The sequence below is a fragment of the Chrysochloris asiatica genome, unplaced genomic scaffold (genome assembly GCF_000296735.1).
Source record: "Chrysochloris asiatica unplaced genomic scaffold, ChrAsi1.0 scaffold00530, whole genome shotgun sequence".
In the NCBI taxonomy this organism is placed as follows: Eukaryota; Metazoa; Chordata; class Mammalia; order Afrosoricida; family Chrysochloridae; genus Chrysochloris; species Chrysochloris asiatica.
The window spans coordinates 422307-448213 of NW_006409048.1; the positions used below are offsets into that span (position 1 = coordinate 422307).

The window sequence follows — 25907 nt, forward strand, 5'->3', positions numbered from 1 at the left end:
GGAGAAAGATGAGGCTTTCTACTCCTGTAAAGATTTACACCCTCGGAAACCCTGTACAGGGTCGCTATGGGTCGGAACCGACTCGACGGCACATAACAACAACAACAGGCCTAGCCTGGAGTCCTGGTGTGGCGCTGTGGGTCGGTTTGAACAGCAAGGCCGTCGTCGGTTCAAGCTCACCAACCGCTCCTTGGAAACCCTATACAGGGTCGCTATGAGTCGGAACCGACTGGACAGCACTTACCAACAACAGGCCTAGCTTAGACCTAGCCATCGTCCCAACCCTCGTCGTCACCCTACCCAGTCTCCGTCCCCAAATAAATAATTTTTTTAATTAAAAACTAAAAAAGATGACAAACCATGAAACAGAAATCATACTAGAGATTTCAACAATGCGAAAGACTTAAAAGATGGGCTGATGTATACGAAGGGCAAACCAATTAGTTCTGTCAAGGCCATGGTAATAATGAAAACAGCAGGAAAAACCCACGTTTCAAGGACTGGGTTTCACCGGCACTAACTAGATGGAGCGCTCTGGGTCCACGCACGGAACCTCTTTCCTGCGGCACCAAGAGGAACCCAGAAACCGGAAGCGGAAGTGCGGAACTAAAGCCGCAGGAACTTCGGCTTGAGATCCGTCTTGTGTGTGTCGGTGTCCTGTCTGTTGGAGCTGTTTCCCAGGGCGTAGGCTTTGCCTGCGCACTCGAAACCTCCCGGTTCCCCAGAGCCGCGGGACTTTTGGCTTCGGGGACGTGTCCCGGCCTCCCGCCGCCACCGCCTGCGTTACCCTGCCCACTGGGGCACAGCTGTTTTCTGCACGGCCGGATAGGTGGGTTGCCCAGTGCCTTTCGGTGCATTAACGGGAAAAATGGTGAGATTCTCGCGGAACGAAAGTGTGGTTTTTCACATCAGCGTAGTCAGCAGCACCTGGGAGCTTGTGAGAGGTGCAGCCAGGGTCCTCACTGAAGCGCAGGATAGTCGGCCTGCCTCTCGGTGCCCGTGCCCTGCCCTTCTCCCCACCCCGCCCCTGTGTCCCCCAGTCTTCTCCCCATCATGCCCCCCTTTGTTTTCTCTGCTTCATCCTCCAAGACTTGTTGAGTGTTGCTGCTTATACAAAAAGTAAGATTATGGTGAAGAATATATCCCCCTGTGTTATAATGGTTATGAGTCTGTAAGATAGATGATGAATTTAGAAAACATGAGTTTGAACTTGTTGCTGTTGTTAGGAGACCTACGGTTGATTCCGTCTCATTGCGACCATGTGCATGTCAGAACGAAACCCTGCCAGGTCCCGTGTCATCCTCACATTGTCGCTGCGCTTGAGCTCATTGCGGATGCCACACTGCCAGTCCATCTCGTTGGAGGTCTTCCTCTTTTTTCACCAACGGTACCAAGCATGATGCCTTTCTCCAGGGATTGGTAACCTCCTATAATATGCCTAAAGAACCAATAGATCCGTTTTGGAAGAAGTGCAGCCAGAGTGCTCCTTGGACGCCAAGATGGCCAAATTTCATCTCTCCTACTTCGGACATATTGTCAAGAGGGACCAGTCGCTGGAGAAGGATATCATGTTTGATAAGGTGGAGAGAAAAAGAGGAAGGTCTCCAACAAGATGTATTGGCCAAGTGGCAGCATTGATGGACTCAAGCGTGGCAACAGTAGTGCGATTGGCCCAGGATCGAGCAGTGTTTCGTTCTGTGCATAAGGTCGCTATGAGTCGGTACCGACTCGATGGCACCTAACAACAACAAATAATATGTCTAAAGTAAGAGAGATGGAGTCTTCCCATCGTGGCTTCTAAGGAGCATTCTGGTTGTACTTCTGGTAGCCCATATGGTGGTGGTGGTTATATGCCGTGGAGTCAGTTCCGACTCACAGTGACCCTGTAGTACAGGGTTTCCTAGGATGTAAATCTTTACTGGAGCAGAAAGCCTCATCTTTCTCCCATGGAACAGCTGGTGGTTTCGAACTGCTGACCTTGCGGTTCACAGTCCGATTCGTAACCACTATGCTACCAGAGCTCCTTGGCACTCTTAATATTCTCTTCCAACACCATAACTCACAAAGGCATCCAGTCTTCTGTGGTCTTCCTTATTCACTGTCCAGCCTTCACATGCATATGAGGCTACTGGAAATACCATAGAGGCACCTTAGTCCTCAAACTGATAGATTTGCTCTTGAACAATTTAAAGAGAATTTGTGCAGCACGTTTGCCAAAAACAATATATTTTTTGATGTCTTCACTGCTGCTTTTGTGAGTGTTGATACTGGACCCAAGCAAAATGAAGTCTTTAACACCTTCAATATTTTCTTCACCCATCATGTGTTATTTATTAATCCAGCTATGAGGATTTTTGTTTTCTTTACATTGAGGTGCAATCCATACTGAAGACTGTGGTCTTTGAACTTCTTTAATATTTTAAGTCTTCTTTGCTCTCAGCAAGCAAGGTTGTATCATCTATATATTGCTGGTGGTTAGTGAATCTTCCTCCAATCCTGATGCCACATTCTTCTTCATAGAATCCAGCTTCTTGTATCATTTGCTCAGCATACAGATTGAATAAGTATGGTGAAAGAATACAGCCCTGGTGCAGGTAAAATCATTTCCTGATTCTAAAGCATTTCGGGTCCCCTTGGTCATAGCCTCTTGGTCTGTGTACAGGTTCTTCATGAGCACAGTTCAGTGTTCTGCAATTCCCATTCTTCCCAATGTTACCCATAGTTCATCATGCTCCATACAGTCAAGAGCCATTGCACAGTCGATGTTGTTGTTATGTACCGTGGAGTCAGTTCCAACTCATAGTGACTCTGCACAGGATTTCCGAGGCTGTAAATCTTTATGGGAGCAGAAAGCCTCATCTTTCTCCCGCGGGACAGCTGGTAGTTTTGGCCTTGAGGTTAGCAGTTCTCTGCTCTCAGCCAACATGCACCTGACTTCAGCAGTGATATCCCTTGTTCCACCTCTAAATCTGGCATGAATTTCTGGCAGTTCCTTGTCAATGTACTGTTGTAGCCATATTTAAATTATCTTTAGCAAATTTTACTTGCATGTGATATTAATGATATTGTTCAAAGACTCCCACATTCCTTTGGAAGTGGGCACAAATCTGGATCTCATACATTCAGTTAGCAAGGTCTTCCAAATTTCTTGGCATAGATGAGTGAGCACATCCATCAGTTTGTGGAAAGATTTCAGTTTGTTTTCAGTCAGTTCCTGGTGCCTCCTTTTTAGCCAATACCTTCAGTCAAGTGAGGATTTCTTCCTTCATTGCCATTGGTTCTTGATCTTTTGCTACCTCTTGAAATGACTGGATATTGACACTTTCTTTTTTTGTGTGTGGTTACTACAGATTCATTGAAGGCTCTCCAGAGTGGTTGCCAGGCACTGCACCAGATGTTAGGGCTGGGCAGTGTAGGGTTCACAGTTCTCTTACTGCTTGCAAGGGTCTGGTGATTGAAGAATCCTGCCCACCGCCTGAGTGGGACAGATGAGGCTAACCAACAGTTTATCTCCCTTCCACTTGCCACTTCCCCTGTTAGTCCTACCCCTTCAGCCAGTAGGACCAGTCAGACTGAACCCTGGGGCCCCTGACTCTTTGCAGCGCCCTCTTCAGGCTTCAAGGGGCACTGCAGTTCATGGCTCCTGCCTGTGTGATGGTCCAACAAGGGGGCTTAAAAGTAAATGGGAAAATTCCATTATCTTTTCATTCCGTTTTCCACAATTTTTTTAGTTGTCAGAGGGGCTGGCTGGAGCCTGAAATAACAGCAGGAAGGGATCTGCTGAGGGTTGGTGATGTGTCGACAGCACCAGAAGATTACAGAAGCCTTTTGCTCAGTTCTCTTACTGTGATCCATGAGGTAGCTGATGAGGGATGAGGAAGCGGAGGCTCAAAGTCAGGATGTGCTGAGTCTCTGCTCCCACCTGCATCTCATGGGCAGAGGGTTCCCTGGAGACAGCAGAGCTGGAGGGTGGGGTGGACCCACTCAGAGGATAGATGGCTGCCCCTGGGTCTTGCTCACTGAGCTTGTGATGCAGAGTGCAATGCCTGCCACGTGAGCACCATGCCTGGGACTACTCCATTTCCACCAATATCTTCTCCTAGTACCTTTCCCTCTAGCAGTGTGAAGACAATGGCCGGGGAGTTACAGATGGGCACAGCCAGAGTTAGATCTGTGGGTGCCAAGATGAGGTAGTAGAAAAGGGAACCACACTGGTGGAGGAGAAAGGGTATCAGGTACTCAGTATTCAAGAAGGTCTTCATTTCCTGCAGCAACTACCAAGCCCAGGTACGTTCATGAACTTGCTGCAGGCCAGCAGAGGCCCGCTTCAGCAGCGGCTGTGTACCACCTCATAGGATGACCACCAGCACCAGGGCCAGTACCTGCCCTGGATGGAAGTGCAGGTCACTCAGCACACACCCCCAAGCCAGCCACCCACCTAGCCCGGCCCTCCCTTGGCTGCCATCCCAGCCTGGCAGTCCACTGGCCTTTTTATCCTGGCTGCCCCAACCTCCCTTCTTCATATGTCAACGATTTATTTTTGCTATGGTAACTCTGGGTATACCGTCCATCTTCTTTTAATGCTTTCTGTATCATTCAGCATCCTGCCTGTTGTTGTTGTTAGGTGCCGTCAAGTCAGCACTGTCTCAGCGATCCTGCGCACAATAGAACAAAACACTGCCCAGTCCCACGCCAACCTCCAGTCATTGCTACATCTGAGCCCATTCCTGACGCCACGGTGCCAGTCCTTCTGGTTGGAAACGCTACCTTTTTCTCAGATCTTCCACTTTACCAAACATGAGCTCCTTCTCCGGGGACTTGTCCCTCCTGATACAATGTGTGAAGTATGAGAGACATATTATTCTGTCTTAGAAGGAGCATTCTGGGAGTACTTTTTCCAACACAGATCTGTTTGTTCTTTGGGAAGTCCATGGTACTTTTACTGTTCTGCTCCAACACCATGACTCAGATGTATCAATTCTTCATTCATCGCCTTCCTTATTCATTGTCCAGCTTTCACATGAATGCGATCCATGGGTTGGCTCAGGTGCACCTTAGTCCTCAAACTGACATATTTGCTCTTCAACACTTTAAAGAGGACTTGTGCAGATTTGTCTAATGCAATACGTTGCTTGATTTCTTCACTGTTGCTTCCATGAGTGTTCATAGTTGATCCAGGAAAAATGAAGTCTTTGACAACTTCAATCATTTCTCCATTTACATGGATGTTGTTTATTGGTCCCATGGTAATGACTTTTATTTTCTTTCCGTTGAGGTGCAATCCATACCAAAGACTTTGGTGTTTAATCTTCATCAGAAAGTATTTTAAGTTCTCTTCGCTTTCAGCAGGCAAGGTTGTATCATCTGAATATCTCAGGTTCTTAATGAGTCTTCTGTTAGTCCTGATGCCATGTTTTTATTCATATAATCCAGCTTCTTGGATTATTTGCTCAGCATACAGATTGAATAAGTATAGTGAAAGAATAAAACCCTAGCACACACCGTTCCTAATTTTAAACCATTCAGTGTTATCTTGCTCTGTTTGAACAACTGCTTTTTGGTCTAAGTACAGGTACCTCATAAGCACAGTTAAGTGTTCCAGAATACTCATTCTCCACAATATTGTCCATAGCCTGTCCTGATCCATACAATCAAAAGCCTCTGCGTAGTCAATAAAGCACAGATAAACATCTTTCTGGTATTTTCTACTTTTCAGCCAAGGTCTATCTGACAGCAGTGATACCCTCATTCCAGGTGCACTTCTGAATCTGACTTGACCCTCTAGAAGCTCTCTGTCAATGTATGCTTATAGCTGTTTTATCTTTAGCAAAATTAAAGATATTGTCCATTGATTTCCACATTCCGTTGGGTCACCTTTCTTTGGAATTGGCACAGATATGGACCTCCTCCAGTCAGCTGGCCAAGTAGTTGTCTTCCAAATTTTCTTGGCATAGATGCGTGAGTGCCTCCAGTGCCGCCTCATTTTGTTGAAAGATTTCTTTTGTGTTCCATCAACTCCCGAGGCCTTATTCTTTGCCAGTACTTTCAGTGCGCCTTGGACTTCATCCTTCAGTATATTTAGTGCTTGATCATATGCTGCCTCTTAAAATAGTTGAACATCAGCCATTTCCTTTCAGTACAGTGACTCGTGTGTGTCTTCCTTCCATCTTCTTATGATGCTTTCTGCATTGTTCAATATTTTGCCCAGAGAATCCTTAAATATTGCAAGTTGAAGCTTGAACTGTTTTTTCTTCAGTTCCCCTCAAATTGAGAAATGCTGAGTGTTGTTCTACCCTTTTGGTTTTCTAACTCCAGGTCTTTGCACATTTCTTTATAATATTTGACTTTGTCTTACCGAACTGACCTTGGAAATTTTCTGTTCAGCTCTTTTACCTCCTCCTTTCTTCCATTTGCTTTAGCATCTCTACACTGGAGAGCAAGTTTCAGAGTCTCTTCTGACATCCATTTTGGTCTTTTCCTTCTTTCTTGTCTTTTGCTTTCTTCCTTTATGTTGTTTTTGATGTTATCCCAAAACTCTTCTGGTTGTCAGTCTTTAATGTTCAATGCATCAAATCTGTTTTTCAGATGATCCCTAAATTCAGGTGGGATATATTCAAGTTCGTATTTTGGATCTTGTGGACTTGTTTAAATATTCTTCGGCTTCAGCCAGAAATTGCATATGAGCAATTGATGGTCTGTTCCACACTCTGCCCCTGGCCTTGTTTTGGCTGATGATATGGAGCTTTTCCACTGTCTCTTTCCACAGATGTAGTCAGTTTGATTTCTGTGTGTTCTACCTGGTGAGGTCCATGTATATAGTCGTCTTTTATGTTGTTTTAGAAAGGTGATTGCAATGAAGAAGTCATTGTCTTGCAAAATTCTATCTTGTGATTTCCAGCATTGTTTCTGTCACCAAGGCCATATTTTCCAGTTGCTGATCCTTCCTCTTTGTTTCTAACATTTTCATCCCAACCACCAATAATTATCAATACATCTTGATTACAAGTTTGATCAATTTCAGACTGAAGACGTTGGTAGAATTCTTCAGTTACATCATTACTGGCTTTAGTGGTTGGCGCATACATTTAAATAAGTGATACTCACTCCTCTTCCCTTGCAGGCATATGGATATTATCCTATCACAGACAGAGTCGTACTTCAAGATCCATCTGGAAATGTTCTTTCTGATAATGAGTGCAACATCATTCCTCTTCAATTTGTTATTCCCAGCATAATGCATCATGTGACTGTCAGATTCAGAATGGCCAATACCAGTCCATTTCAGCTCATGCCTAGGTTATTGATGTTTATGTGTTCCATCTCATTTTTGACAACTTCTAATTTTTCTAGATTCATACTTCATACATTCCATCTTCCAATTATTAATGGATGTTTATAGCTGTTTCTCTTCATTTGGAGTTGTGCCCCATCAGCAAATGAAGATCCCGAAAGTTTTACTATTTTTGCATCATCACGGTCAGCTCTACATTAAGGAGACAGCTCTCCCACAGTCTTATTTTCAGTTTTTAGTACCTTCCAACCTGAGGGGCTCAGCTTCCAGCACTACATCTGACAGTATTCTGGTGCTCTTCATCATGTGTCAGTAGTCAGTATTCTGGTGCTATCTGACAGTATTTCAGTATTTCACTGCTCTTCATAAGGGCTTCAGTGGCTAAACATTCGGAAATAGTCTGCCTCTTCTTCCTAGTCTGTCGTAAGTTTGGAAGTTCAGCTGACACCTGTCCACTGTGGGTGACCTTGCTGGCATTCAGAAGACTGGTAGCAGGGCTTCCTGTCTCACAGCAGCGTGCAAGTCACTGCAGTGCGGCAGAATGTTGGAAGTGGTAGGTGCAGTTAGGGACAAATTGGTTGCAAATTCAGGCAGAACATGATTAAAGGCACAGTTGTGGAATTTCTTTGACCCTAAGGTAGACATTTGTGGTATGATTGAAAAATATGAGTGGGCTTCAAAGAACTCGAGGAAAAATTCCATTATCTGTAATTACATTTTTCACCAGCTTTTTGTAGCCTTCTTGAATGATCAACCCTAGGTGGTCTGCTGTGTTGAATAGAGAAAGTAATGACATTTTACTTTGATGTTAACGTTTTTCATATCCATTTAACCAAATATTAACCATAAAAAACCTGCCAGAAACTGCTCTACATCGATGTAAATTTGTATTATCCTGCTAGAAAAGGATTAATTGCTTCCTAATTTAAATCTCAAAAAGCCTCCTGGCTACAGGTTGGTTGTTGTTGTTGTTAAGTGCCATGGAATCGGTTCCGACTCACAGCGACCCTGTACAGGGTTTCTGAGGCTGTAAATCTTCATTTGAACAGAAAGCCTCATCTTGCTCCCATAGAATAGCTGGTAGTTTCAAACTGCTGACCTTGTTCACAGCCCAATTCGTAACCACTATGCTACCAGAGCTCCTTACAGGTTGGTAGAGAACCCAAATGATTAGCAACCAGTCCCAATGTAAACTGATAATCAGTTGGTATCGGTAAAGGGAGAAGTCAGGGTTCAATCATGTTAAGCTTAGAATCCGTAGGGTTCTTAAGAGTACACGACAGACGTGATGTCCTTTAACCAGAGGCTGCTCTTTCTGTTAAAATCAATGAAATCTAAAAGGCAGTCCCCTTGCTAGTAGTGACATGTTAAGTACTGAATACCCACACAGGGCTCTTGTTCCTGATAGTTGCTGTTGATCGGTTCTGACTCATAGTGACCCTGTGTCATCCCTACAGCTGTGTTACACTGGAGACCACCGCTGCTCTCACGGTGCCAGTCCATCTCATTGGGGTCTTCCTCTCTTTCTCTGACCCTCCACTTTACCACGCATAGTGGTGCTCTAGGATAAGCACTGGACTGTTAACCACAAGGTCAGCTGTTCAAACCCACCAGCCGCTCCTTGGAAACCCTATACATGGTCTCTAGGAGTCAGAACCGACTCCACAGCACTTAACAACAGGGACATCTAATACACTGAAAGGACCTAACCTTAGAGTCAGGGTTGTTGTTGTTGTTGTTAAGTGCCATCGAGTCGGGTCCGACCCATAGCGACCCTGTACAGGGTTTCCGAGGGTGTAAATCTTTACGGGAGTAGAAAGTAGAGTCAGGGTAGACTGGTTAAAAGGAGAAGTTCTTTAAGTGAAAATTCAGACAGTTAGATTTGACTACACACATGGTTGAGCAGGGCTGACGTCGTGTGGCATGGGTAGGAGTGGAAAGGGTGTTTGGTGGTGGTGATGATGTGCCGTGGAGTCGGTTCCGACTCATAGCGACCCTGCATAGGGTTTCCGAGGCTGTAAATCTTTACAGGAGCACAAAGCCTCATCTTTCTCCCATGGAATGGCTGGTAGTTTCCAACTGCTGACTGTGAGGTTAGCAACCCGACTTGTGACCACTACACTACCAGAGCTTCTTGGAAAGAGTGTTTATGTTGAGATAAAACTGGGTGCTCACTGAGGGAGCACTGACCTTCATATCATCCATTCCTTGACCGAAAGAGAGCACAAATTCTTGGTTGCGAGAGGGGGGTGTGTGAGCCAAGGGGGTGTGGAAGGGGGCAGTGGAGAAATTTCAATCTTAACTGTAGACCCCTGAACCCCTGAAGGAAATGAGATTGAAGCATCCCAGCCTGGATGCTTTTCATGCTCTGGTATGAGTAAATTTCTCCACACGTTATCTTGCCTCCACAAGGACGAGACTTGTGTAGTTGTGTGAAGAGTGAAGTGTGTCTCTGGAAGCCTGGACTCTCAGGTTGGAGTATTACCTGGGGTCTGGGAAGAAGCCCTGTCCAGGGAAAGACCTAAAGGCCAAAGACCTGTCATTCCTCCTTACTCAACTTGTCTCCTCCATTCTTCTTCCATTTCAGGTCCCAAGTGTGGCTGCGAGGAGCAGTAGTCCATTGTAGGCAGCTGGGGACCCAGGGCGACCGTCTTGCATCTCTATGAATCGCAAGTAAGGATTTCAGTTGCTCTAGTTGGTGTGGACCCACCTTTATTCCTCTGCCTAGTGACGCTTCTTCCACTTTCATCCCTCATACTGAAGTGGCTTCTTGGGCTTAGAGAGGACATTCACTTAGACTTCTGAAAGCCGGAACAAGGAAATGGTGAGTACTACAGAGATGCAGTTTCTTCTTGCCATGAGATGGTGAGGCTCAAGATGAATTGTTGAGGGCACTGAGGTTTGCTGTGGGCCCGCTAGTTCCTGCTCCAATGCCGCAGGGCCCTTCCTCTACACACGTGTGTTCTCACAGCTGGGATACCGCGGGTCACCTCTTTATGCGAGCCACAGAGCAGACACCTGGAGGTGTTCCCAGCCTTGCTCTGGTGCTTTGTGTTGGATGAGTAGCCTGCTAACGGAGCAGCTCTGACTAGGAGGCCAGTCCCAGACCCACGGAGCTATCCTTGCTCTAGCTTAGTTTCTCATAGGCACTGGAGGCTTTTCTATGTAGTTCTGAGACTACAGCTCCACTACAGGGTTATGGGGCAAAAAAAAAAAGAGGAGAAAATTCGTAGAGAAAGTCTCTGATTTTCATGAATTCCTGGTTGGGGCTTGGTGTGGTCCAGCCATCACCAAAGATGGGAACCTGGTGTCCCCCAGTAAGTCCAGCCCAGCCGTAAGTAGGGTGCCCTACCCATCTTTTTTTCCAATGGGGAAGAACTGTTTTTCCTGGTGGCTTTCAATTATGTGAAAACGTGCTTCCCCAGTCTAGATCCTTGCCGCCCACATATCTCTGTCTACATTTGGTATCAGATCCCTACAGCTTTTGACTGCTTTCCCCAGTCTTAAATTAGAATCTCACATTAAAGTGTTCTCTTTGCTCCAGAAGCGAGCAGGCAAAGTGGTCTGCTTGTGGTCACAATCACCTGGACCCACCTGTGGAGTGGGAGTCGGGGAGAGACAACAGTGAAGAGACACGCTGAGCTCCACTGGCCCCTGTTGATCTTCTCCGCCGATGCTAGCAGTGAGAGCGAAGAGGAAGGGCTCGCTGATGTGGGTTTAAGGAGTGTGTGGGGTCCTGAGCCTACAGGCACCAGCCTAGCCCATGGGGGCTAGGGCTGAGAGAGAAAGTAAAGGGGCCAGCTGGTCTGAAGTGCAGAGAAGTGTCTGGAAGTTAGGTCAAAGAAGTATCAAGCTTGCAGCTGATACTTCTTTGACCTAACTTGAAGCCTAGGACTGAGGTGACTGTGTTTAACTCTGTGAACTGCTCTTGTTAGGTGCTGTAGAGAAGCTGGGTACATAGCGACCCTGTACAGGGTTTCGGAGGAGCAGCTGGTGAGCTTGAACCACCAACTTTGCAGTTCAAACTAACTTTGCAGTCCAGCACATTAATACACTGCGCCACACCAGGATTCCGTGAACTGGTGTAAATTGCTGCAGTGTGCTGGCTTTCTCGGGACTGGACTTTGCTTATGAATGCAGGTACCCAGAGTTCTAAACAGGCACAGCAGATTCTTTAAACCAAGAAGCCAGCTTGTCTCTCAGAGTCCTGGGATGGCACAGAGATGGGCAAGTTAGAAACTGGCTATCTAACATAACATGAGGGCAGATAAAGGCATCAAGTGTTTGGCTTACACACTTTCAGAAGTGTGCTTACTATAGTAAAATGGTTACAAGGGGTCAGTTCATTCTTCATTATAAAGGGACTGTGGCTAGAGAGCTGGGGCGGGCTGCAGTGCGCTAGTAAATTACTTAATATGATGCTTTTCTAGCCGTAGTCTTTGCAGCTCCCTAAAAATGACTTTTTCCTGATGGAGCTAAGACATGTGGGGAGGCGACAAGAAAATCATATGATTTGGTTGTGAGTAGTGGCTCCCAGGGATCACTGTGCTGGTAAACATTTGAAAAGCTAACTAGTGGATGGGTCCCTTTGCCATCTGGCTGGGTATTAAATGAGCCGTTTCAGCAGCAAAAGGAGGGAGCTCACTACCATCAATAAAGAAGAGCCAGAAGTGAGCCTGTCATCCTCTGGACCCTGAGCTCTGTACAGTGGACCTCCTCAATTCAGGGACAGAAAGCCGCACCACTAGAGAATCACGTGGCAGAGGAGACGCGGCAGAGCTGGAGCCAGAGCCAGTACAGCAGCGCCCCTTCAGCTAGGAGCAGCTCATGTGGCGTGGGCTGCCTGCAGGCACTTCATCCCAGCAAGAAGCTAGAGCCGAGAGTCTGTGGTCTGAGGCTTCAGGTGTAGGACTTGACCTTTGGACATTATCAGGAGCCCTAACGACTCGAAGGCACATAACAACAACAACAACAACAAAGGAGTCCTGGAGTCCTGGTGTGGTGCTGTCGGTTAATGCATCAGACTGCAAAGCTGTTTGAACTGCAAGGTTGAAGGTTCAAGCTCACCAGCTGCTCCTCAGAAACCCTATACAGTGTCGCTATGGGTCAGAACTGACTCGATGGCACTTAACAACAACAAAGGCGTCCTGGTGTGGCGCTATGGGCTAATGCGTTGGACTGCAAAGTTGTTTGAACTGCAAGGTTGGTGGTTCAAAATCACCAGCTGCTCCTTGGAAACCCTATACAGGGTCGCTATGGGTCAGAATTGACTCGACGACACTTCACAACAACAACAAAGGAACTTAGTGTTGCTTGAGCAGAGGAGAGGCCAAGGGGCCTCGTGGCTGAAAGGTCAGGACCAGAGAAGCCTGCCTTTGAGCATGGCTGGGAACAGGATATTCTGACCAAAAAACTCTGTCCTGAGCATTTTTTTTTTTTTTTTTTAAGGTTTTTGTTGTGAAATGAGTGAAAGTTTACAGGGCAGATCATCAGTTTTACATTCAACAAATCATACACCTTGTTTCATTGCAATGATTATAATCCCCTCCATGTAGCATCAGTTACCAGGATTTCTCTCTGTTCACTTTACTTGGTTAGTGGTTACCAGGTGGGGTGTGTGAAGAAGTGGGAGGAAAGTGATTATTTACGGAGTAAGGTGTTTTTGTTACCAGTTGCTGCCCTGTTGGTTCTAATTAATGACAACCCATGTGAGGCTCTGTAGAGGAAGTACTTGGCTGCTAACCATAACTTCAGCAGTGCAAACCCACCAGCTGCTCTTTGGAAACCCTATATAGGGTCGCTGTGTGTTGGAGCTGACTCAAGGGCGCTTGACAACACGAACGTTTGTCAGTAGAACTGTGCTGCACAGTGTTTTATTTGGCTCATTGTTTAGAAGTCGGTCATCCTGAGCGTTTTGAGCCTGACTTGTAATCGGTTAACTTCCCGACTAAGCCCTGTAATTGTAAATACGGTCTGTGAGTTCCATGTGGCCATGGCAGTGAATTATTGGACCCTCGGGAAAAGAATACCGTGGGAGAGACTGCTGTCAGTTAGACGGCTGAAGGTATGTATGTCTGGTGCCTGTCTTGTAGTGAAGTGGTCTTGGGCTGATGTTGAGATTGATTTTCCTTCCCTCTTGTGAAGTCCAAAGAGACTAGATAGAGTCCCAAGTTTTCTATGCGTTCATTAACATAACAAAGAAAACCCGGTCCCAAATAGGATTTTAACTACTTAGCTAGGGTTTAGGGGGGACATAATTCAACCCCTCTAACTGATTGCCGTCCCCTCAATGTAACCCTACTTATCCCACCTCCTCCCTGTGATTCTTGTTTCCGTTCCTTCGCCTTCCTTTTAACTCTTCTGAACTTCGTCCTTGGGGTAACGCTATGTGTAAGGTTTTGGTTTGTTGTTGTTGTTGTTGTTGTTAAGTGCCATCGAGTCGGGTCCGACCCATAGCGACCCTGTACAGGGTTTCCGAGGGTGTAAATCTTTACGGGAGTAGAAAGCCTCATCTTTCTCCCACGGAGCGGCTGGTAGTTTCGAACCGCTGACCCTAAGGTTCGCAGCCCGATTCGTAACCACTACGCTACCAGAGCTCCTTAAGGTTTTGGTTTAGGCGTAGTCAGTTCATTTAGGTAAGTAGCATGAAGTGCACTTGTCATCCTGGGGTGGCGCTGTTGGTTCATGCACTGGACTGCAAGGTCAGCGGTTCCGGCTTACCCATCGCTCCTCTGAAACCCTATACATGGTCACTATAAGTCAGAATCAGCTTGACGACAGCACTTAACAACAACATACTAAAGCTGTGTCCTCTTTTATAAAAAATTTGCCAAACTATTATCGTTTTTCATTCCCACCAGCAGTGACTGCAAGTTCCTTTGGTCTAGTTTTTTTTATTTGCCTTTTTGTCACCTGTGCTGGTAGCGTAGTGGTTACGAATCGGGCTGCGAACCTTAAGGCCAGAAGTTCGAAACTACCAGCCGCTCTGCAGGAGAAAGATGAGGCTTTCTACTCCCATAAAGATTTACAGCCTCGGAAACCCTGTACAGGGTCGCTAGGGGTCGGAACCGACTCGATGGCACTTAACAACAACAACGTTTTCTTTGATGAAGTGAGTTTCATCTTTTGTTCATTTTCTAATACTGTGTTTTGCTTTCTTATTGTTGAGTTTAAAGGGTCTTTGTTAACATTTTTAATAACAAACCAAACCCATTACCATCAACTCAGAGTGACCCTGTGTCACAGAACAAAAGTGTTGGTTAACAGTTACTCCCATAGGCTTTCATTGGTTTAAACCACACAGATTTATTGGCTTGCACTTCTAGAAGTTTGTCGTCATTGTTTGGTGCTGCTGTAAAAGAAAGGCACAGGTGGGTAACTTGAACAAACAGATTTGTTTTCTCACAGTTTAGGAAGCTAGAAGTCGGATTGTGACTAATCTGTAGGGGAAAGCGCTCTCCGTCTACTCTGGTGGAAACTCCGTGTCTCTTTCAGCTTCTTGTCTCGTTCCGTGTCTTGGTGATCTTGTGGCATCAGCTTTTCTTCATTTGTATACTTTCTCACTTCTCTGCCTAATCTGCTCTTTTTATATCTCAAAAGTGATGTGCTTGAATCACACCCTACATTGATGTGCTCTCATTAACAAAACAAGGAGGATTACATCCACAAGTATCAGGGTCAGGATTTATAAAACATATTTTTGGGATGGTTGGTGGTGGTGTGTGCCACCAAGTCAATTCCTACTCATAGGCGACCCTGTGTAGGTCATTAGAGGAGCAGCAGGAAGCTTCATCTTTCCCCACAGACTGCTGACCTGGGCAGTTAGTCCACAACCCAGCTCATAGTCCACTACACTACCAGGTTCCTATATTTTAGGGGGAGTGAGGGGAGACACAGTTCAACCCATAACAAAGTCAGAAATTCAAAATTGGTTGTCAGGGCTGCCTTCCTGCTGGGGATTCTAAAGCGAATCTGTTTGCTTGTTTCTAGCTTGAGGCTCCTTGCATTCCCTGGCTCAGGCCCCACCTGATTTTGCAAGCCTGCAGTCTAGCATCTTCTAATCTCTCTCTCTCTCTGCCTCCATCATCACATCTGCTTTGCTGACTTGGACCCTCTTTCCTCACCTCCCTCTTGAAAGACCCCTACAGTCATTTGAGAACCCAGGTCCTTCCCTCTTGTGGCTCTAGCAGCTGCCAGAGTCTCATCATTGCTCTGTGCCTCCAGCCAAGGCAGGAGAAAGGTCACGAAGAAGCACATGTGTACCAGTTCCACAGCGTTTCACTCTTTTCACTTGAGCATGTGGCCCCACCTAACTGCCGGGGAGGCTAGCGGGGTTGGGAAAGCAGACCAGCTGGGGGCCCAGACAGAAGCAAACCCCCTCTGGGGAGCACTGACCCAGCCCTCTGTGACAGTCTGTCTTCACCTTCCAGTATCCACTGTGCTCCTTGCACGGTTCAATTCAGCAAACATTTGCAAAGCGCATTCCCACTCCCAGAGTTCTGGAAACTCGGGACCCAGACTCTGGGAGTTTGTCTTCAAGGAAGTTAGTTTCCTGATGAGGCAAGTGGAGATTCCTGAAGCCTTCCCCCCAAACGTGAGACTGGAATCCACTGCACAGAAGCACCTAGCCCAGCCACCGAGGGGCTGTTTAGGACTCAGCTCCTCTGTGTCACAGCCCTCTCCCCCAGCTTCCCACAGAATGTGCTCAGTCAGGTGTGTGTCGGGTTTGAGGGACAGCTAAATTGGCCCCCATGTTTTCTTTCTATACTAAATGATTCACTGACCTCCTTCTACAAGTCTGAGAGGTTCTCCAGGGTCTACACCTAGAAGTGTAATGGCTGGGTCTGGGCATAGGTGAGTGAGCATCTCCGGTGCTGCATCCGCTTGTTGAAGGATTTCAGTTTGTATTCAGTCCGTTTCTGGACCCTTGTTTTTCACCAGTGACTTCAGGGCAGCTTGGACTTGGTCCTTCAGTACCGTTGGTTCTTAATCATATCCTGCCTTGTGCAGTGGTTGAGTATTGACCTTTTGTTTTTGATTCAGAATCTCAATGTATATACCTTCCATCCTCTTTTGATGCTTCCTTCATCATTGGATATTTTGCTTGTGTTGTTGTTAAGTGCCGTCAAGTTGGTTCCGATCCATAGTGACCCTGTCTAGGGTTTGGAGGCACAACTGGTGAGCTTGAACGGCTGACCTGGCAGATCAGGCTGACTTTGCAGTCCAGTACATTTACCCACAGTGCCACAAAGTCAAGGCTTGAATTTGTTCATCAGTTCTTTCACTTGAGAAAGACTGAGAGTGTTAAATAGCAAAGCTGTCCCTTTGAAAACGAAGGTGCACGTGATGCAAGCCATATATTCATTTGCTTATGGAGTCCTGGTGTGGTGCTGTAGCATAAGCACTGGACTGCTAACCAGAGGGTTGGTGGTTCCAACCCACCAGCCACTGTTTGGAAACCATACACAGGATCAGTATGAGTTGGGACTCAGTAGCACTTAGTAACAACATCTGCATCTGAAAGTTGATCAATAAATAAGGAAGACCAAAGAAAAATTGATGCCTTTGAATTTTTGGTGTTGATGACAAGTGTTGAAAGTACCCTGGACTGCCAGAAGAACAAACAGATCTCTCTTGGAAGAAGTACCACCAGAATGCTCCTTAGAAGCTAGGATGGGGAAACTTTGTGTCTTGTACTTTGGACATGTTATCAGGAGAAACCAGTCCTTGAAGAAAGACATCATGCTTGGTGCACTGGAGGCACTCACTCATCTCTGCCAAGAAATTTGGAAGACAACTATCTGGCTGACTGATTGGAAGAGATCCATATTTGTGCCAGTTCCAAAAAGAGGTGACCCAATGGAATGTGGAAATCATCAGACAATCTCTTTGATATCCCATGTGAGTTACGTTTCACGAAAGATAATACAGAAACAGCTGCAAGTATACATTGACAGAGAACTACCAGAGGTTCAAGCTGGATTCAGAAGAGGCCGTGGAACGAGAGATATCATTGCTGATGTCCAATGGATCTTGGCTGAAAACAGAAAATATCAGAAAGATGTTTAACTATGCTTTATTGACTATGCAAAGGCTTTCGATTGTGTGGATAACTACAAGCTATGGTCAACATTGCGAAGTATGAGTATTCCTGAACACTTAATTGTGCTCATGAGGAATCTGTACCTGGACCAAGAGGCAGTTGTTCCAACAGAACATGGCAACACTGAATGGTTTAAAATTAAGAGGTGTGCTATAGGGTTGTGTTCTTTCACCATACTTGTTCAACCTGTAAGCTGAGCAAATAATCCAAGAAGCTGGGTTCTATGAAGAAAGACACGGCATCAGGATTGGAGGAAGACTCATTAACAACCTGCGATAAGCAGATGATACAACCTTGCTTGCTGAAAGTGAAGAGGACTTAAAATACTTAGCTGATGGAAGATCAGAGACCACAGTCTTCTGTATGAATTACATGTCAATGTAAAGAAAACAAAAATCCTCAGCACTGGGCCAATAAACAACATTCTTATCAACAGAAAAAAGATTGAAGTTGTCAAGGACTTCATTCTTCTTGGATCAACTATCAACACTCATGGAAGCAGCAGTCAGGAAATCAAATGACGTATTACATTAGGCAAATCTGCTGTACAAAATCTTTTTCAAGTGTTGAAGAGCAAAGATGTCAGCTAGAGGACTAAGGTGCACCCGACCCAAGCCATGGTATATTCAGTAGCCTCATATGCATGCGAAAGCTGGGCAGTGAATAAGGAAGATCGTAGAAGAATTGATACTTCTGAGTTATGGTGTTGGAGGAGAATACTGAAAGTGCCATGGGCTGCCAAAAAAACCAATAGATCTCTGTTGGAATAAGTGCAGCCAGAGTGCTCCTTGGAGGCCAAGATGGCCAAACTTCGTCTCTCATACTTTGTACATATTGTCAGGAGGGTCCAGTCACTGGAGAAGGATATTGTTTGGTAAGGTGGAGGGTCAGAGAAAAAGAGGAAGACCCCCAGCAAGATGGATTGGCAAAGTGGCAGCATCAGTGGGCTCAAGCGTGGCAACAATTCGGAGGTTAGCCCAGGACCAGGTAGTGTTTCATTCTGTTGTGCATAGGGTCACTATGAGTTGGTACCGACTTGATGGCACCTAACAACAACCTCAAAGGGTAATCTTGATAGATTTTCTCATAGAAATGGGAGAATACGGGCACTTGTTTTGAAGAAAACTGAAAAGTACATTGGTGAGAAAGAGGCCAGGAAGTTATGCTGAGAATTTTTTTTTTCATCGTGACAATACACCTGGCTCCTTGTTCTCAGCATTAAAAGCTGCCCTACAATAATGTCATTAGGAAGTATTACCCCATCCACCCTACAGCCCTGATCTTGTCCCTTCAGATGATTTTTGTTTCCAGTACTCAAAGAGCATTTAAAAGGAACATGATCTGAGTCCCTTTGTGGTCACCTCAACTGCTGTTTTGATGTGGTGTAAATCGAAGAGTGCAGAATTCTTGAGAGAAGTGCTAAAGATGACTTCAGTGTTGAAGTGTATGAGGCAGGATGCAGTCAGTGAGGAAGTGCCTCTAGACCCTATGGTAAAGCTTGGTGTAGCATTACACGGTGTGTCCAGTCCATGACCTTTCAGTTCTCCACGTCTGTCCACCTCACTCTTCCTCTTGCACACATTACAGCACACGGGACTTTGCTGATTCACAGTATGTGCGTTGTTTTAGGACTCAGTGGTCATTGAAAATGTGGCCGTGGTCTTTACCCAGGAAGAGTGGGCTTTGCTGGATCTTGCTCAGAGGAGACTCTACCAAGATGTAATGATGGAAACCTTCAGAAATCTGGCCTCAGTAGGTAAGAATGCCATACTGTTTTTTCTCCCATTATTCCTTTGTAGTAGTTGTTAAGGGCCGTCAAGTCAGTTTTGACTCATAGTGACCCTGTATAGGGTTTCCAAGGAGTAGTTGGTGAGTTTGATCCTCTGACATTGTGATTCAACAGACCTTTCAGTCCAGTGCTTATCCTACAGTGTGACACCAGGATTCCATTATTCCTTTAGTGAACAAAATGTTGTACTCATCCACTTTGTTCCAGTGTTTGGGCTCAGGAATTGGATGCGTAAAACATGCTTGGTCCCTTACATTGCCTCGCTTCCGTGTGTCTTAAGTTTTCTAGTGCTGGTCTAACAAAAAGCACAGGTAGGTGACTTTAACAAGCAGAAATATATTTTCTCACGTTTTATAAGCTAAAACTGAATTCAGGGGGCTGGCTCGGAGTAAGGTACTCTTTCTGTGCTGACTCTGGGGAAAGTTCCTTGTCTTCATCTTCTATCCTTGGTTCCTTGGTCATCTTCAAGATGGCAGCTATCTTTCTTCATCTCTGTGGCTTAGTTGCTTGTTTAATCTCTTATATCTCAAATTAGATTGACTTAAGACTTATGATATACAAATACTGTATCATTATTGTGTCCTCATGTGGCATTGTGGATTAATGCACTGGACTGCAAGATCCGTTTGAACCACATGGTTAGTGGTACAAGCTCACCAGCCACTCCTTGGAAACCCGTATATACAGGGTTGCTCTGAGTCAGAAGGGGCTTGAAGGAACTTAACAATATGAAAAAATAAAACCCATTTCTAAATGGGATTGTAATATAAACACTGGTATAAAGTGACACATATTTGGGAGGGTGAGGAGAACACAATTATATCCATGAATATAAAATTCTGTATATTAAAATTAGTTTTCGGTTCTCTTGTGATTAAAGCTTTGAGGCTCTTTAAATCTTGCAACTATAATCGCTGTTTTCAGGGGTGTCTGAGGCACTGATTGATTTGTGTTTGGGGAACACACAGAAAGTTTTACTGCATTTATGGGTTTCATATTTACTTTGTCACATGTGTTAAATAGAAGCTTTAAAAATTTGTGGGAAAATTCCATCTTTTAGTAACATGAACTTTTGAAGCCCCCTAGTATTTACTGTATTTACTGTAAGGAGCTCTGGTAGCGTAGTGGTTACGAATCGGGCTGCGAACCTTAAGGTCAGCGGTTCTAAACTACCAGCTGTTCCGTGGGAGAAAGATGAGGCTTTCTACTCCCGTAAAGATTTACACCCTCGGAAACCCTGTACAGGGTCGCTATGGGTCGGAACCGACTCGACGGCACTTAACAACAACAGCAACAAGTATTTACTGTGGTCTTGGAGATACACGTTTTCCTTTTCATCTCTTAGTGGCTCATGTGTATCTGTCCAATATGAATAAAGTATTTCCTAGTAAATGGCTTTTAACCATTGCCTGTGTTTTGCTATAGTGAAATGCATGTGAGTCTTTTTTTATTCACAGCTGCTTTTTTTCCCTACTAACTCCTTTCTTTTTTGTTTCATACTGTGAACCACACCTTAAATCACTGGGTCAGTGTCTCAGAACCTTAATGACAGAGAAAAATTATCCAGTGAACATAAAATAATGCAACTCATGAAGAATAACACCTCGTTCTCCGTGTTAGGAGAAATCTTCAAGTTGCTTGACAGTGAAGATCACCCCAAAAAGCAAAAGAGATATTTGAGGTGAGTGTCATTCAAGCAAGAGGACACAGCTGGAGACAATCCTCAGGTGCCTATTATTAACATACACAGATAAGTAGATGTATAAAGATACTGTGTTCAGAGACATTTCAGATACATTTTCATAAACGTCAGGTACGAAGTATTTGAAAGATACTTTAGTTGTTCAGAAGTACCAAAAGTCCTCGTTTTAGAAAAACGGTAACTGTCAGTAATGGTAGTATCTCTGCTAGATGACTAAATGTAAGAAATAAGAGACAACGCGGCAAAACTCATGCACATCCATGTCTTTGGTGATAGTGAAATAAGACATTTCTTTCTCACAGCATGTTGCCTATTTTTAACAGCAGCTGTACAGTAGAGACACTCCATGAAAGTAATGAGCACCATCAGCGTCGAAAACCCTTCAGCCGGATTTCAAATCTTGCTGTGCTTAAAAGAAATCCTCCAGAAGTAAATCCTTTTGAATGTTGTGAGTACAGAAAATGCTTCACGGAACACGCATTGCATAAGCATCATACCGGCTTGTACACGGGACAGAATTGCTATCGGCCTAAGGAATGTGGAGAGGTCTGCAGTTCCTCTCCTCTCGACACTCCTGTGAGAACTCTTACTGGGGAGAAACCTTATGAATGGAAGGTATGCGAGAAAGACTTCATTTGTGTCTCAACTTTTAAGAATCCAGTGGCAACAGTTAATAGAGAGAAACACTATGGATGTAACAAATATGGGAAAGATTTCTTTCGGACATATGTTTTAGGCCATAAACATGAATGTAATGAGTATTGGGAAACCTCTAGCTGTCCTTCATTTCCCTTTATACCTGAAAAGTTTCATTATGGATTCAAGCCTTATGAGTGTAAGGAATGTAGGAAAGCCTTCAGTTGTGCCTCATCTTTCACTCAGCATATAAAAACTCATAGTGGAGAGAGACTTTATGAATGTAAGGAATGTGGGAAAGCCTTTACTCATTACTCCCGCCTTACTCCACATATGAGAACTCACAGTGGAGAGAGGCCTTATGAATGTAAGGAGTGTGGGAAAGCCTTTACTCATTACTCCCGCCTTACTCCACATATGAGAACTCACAGTGGAGAGAGGCCCTATGAATGTAAGGAGTGTGGGAAAGCCTTTACTTGTTCTTCATATCTCGCTGCACACTTAAAAACTCACAGTGGGCAGAGGCCTTATGAATGCAAGGAATGTGGGAGAGCCTTTAGCCAGACCTCATCTCTCACACTACATATCAGAACACACACTGGAGTGAGGCCATATGAATGTAAAGAATGTGGGAAAGCCTTTACTCATTCCTCACACCTTACTCTACATCTAAGAACCCACAGTGGAGAGAGACCTTATGAATGTAAGGAGTGTGGGAAAACCTTTAGCCGTTCCTCCCATCTCACTTCCCATACAAAAGTTCACAGTGGAGAGAAGAGTTATGAATGTAAGGAGTGTGGGAAAGCTTTTCGTTATTCCTCAGCCTTGACAACACACACAAGAATCCACAGCGGAGACAGGCCTTATGAATGTAAAGAATGTGGGAAAGCCTTCAGTCAGTCCTCACACCTCACTACACATGTAAGAACACACAGCGGACAGAGACCTTATAAATGTACGCAATGTGGCAAAGCCTTTAACCAGACTTCATCTCTCACACTCCATACAAGAACTCACAGTGGAGAGAGGCCTTATGATTGTAAAGAATGTGGGAAAGCCTTTAGATGCCCCACACATCTCATTCAGCATATGAGAACTCACAGTGGAGAGAGGCCTTATGAATGTAGAGAATGTGGAAAAGCCTTTAGTAGTTCCTCACATCTGACTCTCCACCTAAGAACCCACAGTGGAGAGAGGCCTTATACATGTAATCAGTGTGGGAAAACCTTTAGTCGTTCTTCACATCTCACTTCCCATGCAAGAACTCACAGTGGAGAGAAGGCCTATAAATGTGAGGAATGTGGGAAAGTTTTTAGTCATTCCTCAGCCCTCACTACACACATACGAACTCACAGTGGAGAGAGGCCTTATGAGTGTAAGGAATGCGGGAAAGCCTTCACTTGTTCCTCACACCTCACTCTGCACAAAAGGACTCACAGTGGAGAAAGGCCTTATGAGTGTACAGAATGTGGCAAAGCCTTTACTCAGTCTTCAGCCCTCAATAAACATAAAAAACTTCACAGTGGAGAGAGAAGTTACAAATGTAAGAAATGTAGTAAAACCTTTATGTTTTTCTCACAGCTCACTTCGCATATTAGAACTCAATGTGAAGAGAACCCTTATTAATGTAACGAATGTGTTCTCAGTCCTTACTGAACACCAGTTACCTTACAGTGGGGAGGAACCTTGTAAGTGTAAGCACTGCAGGAAACCTGTTGCTCATACCAGTTAGTTCAAAAACATGAAAAGTCCAGTGGTGGAAACACATGAATATCAGGAATGTGGAAATGCCGTCAGTTTTTCTTTCAGTCTCTATAAGCATATTGGCTCACAGTCAATTGTGTTCTTACGAATGTGAAGAATGTGGGAAAATCTTCAGGTGTTTTCTTATACTTTTGAATGTATCTCACGAGGTATACAGGAAATAAACAATATACATCTTGGGATTTTTTAATAATTTGTATACATTTTCTTTTTTTGCAAACCTAAAAGAATATACATGGCAGATTAGCTTTGTAAGTGCAGAGAATGTGGAAAAATTATTTTTCTCTTAAGTCATTCAAATATGCATGTATGGAAAACCCATGTGAACCTAGTAGAAGTCACACTGGAGAACATCATAAAAATACATGCTGGTGGAGGTGGTGGTTAAAGTGCCATCAAGGTGGTTCCGATCCATAGTGACCCTGTATAGGGTTTCCAGGGCACAACTGGGGTAACTAGGATCATATACACATTTCCCCCAGTCTTTGACCACATGTGAGATAAATATATTGTAGGTTGATCCTAGGAATGAATGTAAAAGGTATCCACCTCGCCTCAGGATGCCTATGAAACCCCACACACTGGAGGGACTGACTGTCAGCATTGTGAGAAAGGCTGTAATCACATAATTTTCCTGTTAGTGCGCAAGGAGATTCAGACTAGGGGAGAAATCTTGTTAAAAGCACACTGGGGGTTTTATTACTGCCTGAATGCGATGTGCATTAATTTCTACTTGTTTATTTTCTGGTGTAAACATTAAAGTGGTAAATACCACTTTAAATAGCCTTTCAATTCAAGTTCTTGGATTTTAGTAGTGTTTACATTTTGGTGCAGAATATAAAAATTCTCTTCATTAGAATGTTTAATTCTCCACGTGGATATTTTGAAGTGTGTTTTAATTTTATCGACTGTATTTTACCTTAAATATCTTGAGGATCCCTTGGTAGTGCAGTGGATAAAACGCTCTGCTGCTGACAGTTGGACATTTCAAACCCACCAAGTGTGAAGCTACCCTAAAAATGTACAACCTTTAGGCAAATTCGCCTGTGTTCTCTAGAATCACTCGGAGTCCAAATTTACTTGATGTCAATGAGTTTGGGATTTTAGGTTCACAATATAAAGCAGCATGTTCGCATTACAGAAAATTGCTTTTAACTAAAATATCTGTAAAAAATAAAAGTCACTTTGAATCTGACCATACTTCTTGTTGGTTCCTTTCCTTTCGGTTTTTCTTGTATGCAAAGCACTGCTTTTAACCATCGGAATTGTACTGTATTCTTAGTGTTATAACGGTAGTTGTTGTTGTTAAGTGTTGTGGCGTCCTTTCTGACTCACAGCAACCCTGTATAGTGTTTCCGAAGATTTAAATCTTTACAGGAGCGGAAAGCTTCATTTTTTTCACCCACTGAACTTCTATGGGCACAAACCATCAACCTCGTAGTTCACAGTCCCAGTGCTCATGGTACGGAGCTGTGGTGTGTGTGTAGACATGTGTGTTTCATCTCATTCTTCCAGACTTAAATCATGGTCATTGATTTACTGATCACAAAACTGTACTGAAAGCATGAACCTAAAGTTGTCCCACGGAAGTGCTTCCCTCTCTAATGGCAGTGTAACAGGCAGTGTTTGCATGGAATTCTGGGATACAAAGATTCTGTGTGCCAAGACAGGGCCCCAACCTTCAGGGGAGCTTCTATCTTAAACAGACTCTTAGAGTAGGTGCTCAGTGGAAAAAACCCTGTTGTTGTTAGGTGACATTGAGTTGGTTCCGACTCAACGACCCCATACACAATAGAATGAAACACTGTCTGGTATCGTGTAATACTAACAATTGTTCATAAGTCCAAACCCATTGCGGATGCCATTGTGCCAGTTCCATCTCATTGGGGGTCGTCTTTTTTGGCAGCCCTCCACTTTATCAAGCATGATTTCCTTCTCCAGGGACAGTCCCTCCTGATAACATGTCCAGAGTATGAGCGATGAAGTCTGACTGTTCCAGTTAGGGTTCTGTGTCAACGTGACTAGGCAGTTGTGCTTTTTCCCGTGGTGATGAAACCTACTACAGGCCTAGTTAACTCTTATCATGAGTGGCCATGAGTAGCCAGTCAATTGATGGGATGCTTCCTTGGGGGTGTGGCCTGCTCCCAATATAATGGACACATGGAGGGGTTTTCTCTTCCTTTGGGGATCTTGGACTCTGCAGTTGTAAGCTATTTCTTTGATAATAAACTATATATATGCATAGAAGTCGTGGTGTGGTACTGTGGGTTAATGTGCTGGATTGCGTTGTTAAGTTCCATCAAGTTGATTCCGACCCATAGTGACCCTGTGTAGGGTTTCCAAGAAGCAGCTGGTGAGCTTGGACCACCGACCTTGGAGTTTAAACGACTTTGCAATATTTGCCCTCAGTGCCACACCAGGCATAGTCAACTTAAACTGCAAGGTTAGAGGTTCAAGCTCACCAACCGCTCCTCAAAAACCCTGTACAGGTTTGCTATGGGTTGGAACTGACTCAAAAGCACTTAATAACAACATATATGTTGTTGTTGTTGTTAGGTGCCATCGAGTCGGAACCGACTCATAGCGACTCCATGCACAGCAGAACGAAACAATGTTCGATCCT

General features: G+C 44.6%; 1 pseudogene; it reads left to right on the plus strand.

Moving 5' to 3' along the window:
* Positions 1 to 524: 524 nt before the first annotated feature.
* LOC102838210 overlaps positions 525 to 25907 on the plus strand; it is a 43328-nt pseudogene continuing 17945 nt past the window's right edge.